Genomic DNA, 2,500 nt, shown 5'->3' with positions numbered 1-2,500 from the left:
GTGTCGAAGGCTTTGGAGATATCCACAATAGTGAATACCCCGCCTTTCTTTTTCTTGCTATAATCCAAGGCAGCGCTCAACAGTTCGATGTTTATTTTACAACCACTTTCAGCGGTGAATCCTTTCTGCCTTGGATTCAACACAATGCCCCTCCTTATCCTCCCGTCAATTATGGAGGAGAAAATACGGCCGAGAATGGGGCCTATAGTTATAGGCCTCCAATTCTCGACCAGGCTGCTCGACTTATTTGGTTTTGGTATTAATGTTGTTCTATTTTCCTTCCATATAGGAGGAAAATAGGAGCAATAAAGTAAGATATTGTACAATATAGTTAAAATGGTGGGCAGGCCAGGGATCAGAAGGTGTTCCTTCTGGAAGCCATCCGGTCCTGCTGCAGCCTTCATTCTTATTCTGCTCAATTTCTCCGCCACATCCTCAACAGCAATTGGCGGGAAGACCTCGCATAAGGAAAGCTCAGAGGCTCTACTTCCTGGGACGGGGGCTTCAACAGGTCCTGTCTGGCCCCATAAATCCTCATAAAGCCTCCTCACTTCCTCGGCATCAGGCAGATCCCTAGCCGGTTGGAGGAAGGCCCGATCATCATTTATTACGGCATCGGCCAACCTCCTTGGATTTTCTGTAAACAACTCCTGGCAACGAGCGTATGAGTATCTTTTTCTAGCATTTCTATTACCTTTTTTCTTTCCTTGGTGACCTTGGTGACCATCTCTCTGTTCTTAACTGAACTTGCCCTCTTTTTACTATTAATTTCTTTTATGGCTCCATAGAGCGTGAATTCTAAAAATTCATTTATAGCACTCTCAAGGGCTTCCCTATTTCCCTTGAGAGAGACCCAGATTGTCATCAGTCGAGTGTGGACCCACCTTAAAACAGGTGGCACCTCGACTTGTGTCATTATTGCGGACTCTAGCTGGAGTCTCCACTGTTCATATTCTAGACCGCTGACTCCAGGTTCTTCGAAACACGCATTGCCTGGATCAACGGGATCGCACCCTCCCTCTGTCACCTGAGTGGGCTCTTGGGAACTTGTTTCCTCACCAATCAGCCTCAGCTTTTACGCTGGTATCTGATTTGTTCGATCGTCTTGCTGGTGAGGATCTCACTGATCATTTTGTTGGGGAATTTGTGGTCTTTATATATCTCCCAAAGTTCCCTCAACTGAGCCAACTCCTCCGCCGTCCATTTTTTCTCAGGGGGTTCCGTTCCCCTCCTTTTGACATTTCTTACGGCAGGGTGCGCATGCCGCTCGTGGGTAGATAGCCCTCTAAGCGTCCCAAAGCTCATGGGGCAGGTTTCGCATCTATATGAACCACTGGGTCCTTGACTTGTTCCTCTACAATGAGGCAGGTGGCATCTGGCCCATGAAGCTTCGGAAAGCCTTTCCCACAGTCTTTGCATCTCCATTGGATGGCGGGCTGTCACATGATGTTGCTCCAGGTGCCGCCCTAAGTCTGACAATGACAAAAAGAAAAGGTCGATTTCCCTTTTCTGGCAGACAGGGCAGGCAACCTGGTCACCCACGATCGGTACCATGATGTCAATCGTGTCCGGGGATGAAGCCAAATCGTCAACAGAGGTCCCTCCAGAGCGGAAGAATCCGCCGCGACGTCTCCGGGACCGAGAGATGCCGCGTCCGAGGCGCTTTCTATGTCTTTATTTACCATGATATTTATTCTATTATTTTCCTCAAACATGCCCAATCGTTAACCTTATTACTGCCAAGTCGTGCCATAGCTAATCAAGGAACGAGTTCCTTTCAGGGAGATAATTCCATACTTCACGATGAAATTCATCGTTAGATCGGCAAGCCGATTTTTTGGTTTCGTCTCTCGCTCCTTCATCGCCGCACTCCATTTGGCCATACTCGGTGTCCGGGGGGATGCGCCCCGCGCTGACACAAATGAGTATGTTACCGGCGGTACCACGAGGAGGTAGGAGTGCGACTTGAGCAAACGGGGCCGAAGCCCCGCCTGCCCCCAAGCAACTATGACTCTTCCATCGTTGGAGACAAGCCGTTTTCCAACGTCCCGCCACCCAACGAGCAAGATCGCTTCGCTCAACCAGCAACCCTCGCGCGGCTCTTCCAGCACACACGTAGGCAAGCCATGCCACCTTCCAGCTCATCCGCCTAAGTCCCAGCGGCGTATCGTTTTTGGGCGAACGCGGCTAAGGGCCAGCGGCATATTACTTTCTGGCGCGCACAGCCAAGTCCCAGCGGCGTATTGCTTTTCGAGCACGCGCGGCAAAGTGCCAGCGGCGTATTGCTTTCTTTTATAACGTCACTAGTCAGATGACGAGGCTGCTGTTCACCTTTTCCGTTTCGTGTAGCACGAATTCGGCTTAAAAAATATGGCGATGCGCCGCCAAGACCGGCCGCACCTCGCTATATAGCAAGCGCGACCAAGTCCAAGCGACACACCGCCCTTGTAACGTCACTAATCTAATGACGAGGCCTGTGGAAACCTTAAGAGAGTCATAG

The 2,500-nt window shown here is 50.2% G+C and overlaps 1 pseudogene; it reads right to left on the bottom strand.

The window, feature by feature from the left end:
* Positions 1-2,500, bottom strand: part of LOC117162405 (large subunit ribosomal RNA) — a 9,227-nt pseudogene that overhangs the window by 3,909 nt on the left and 2,818 nt on the right.

The sequence above is a fragment of the Bombus vancouverensis genome, chromosome 16 (assembly GCF_051014615.1).
Source record: "Bombus vancouverensis nearcticus chromosome 16, iyBomVanc1_principal, whole genome shotgun sequence".
Classification (NCBI taxonomy): domain Eukaryota; kingdom Metazoa; phylum Arthropoda; class Insecta; order Hymenoptera; family Apidae; genus Bombus; species Bombus vancouverensis.
The sequence above is the reverse complement of the archived record's forward strand: the minus strand, read 5'-3'. Positions and strand labels throughout refer to the sequence as shown.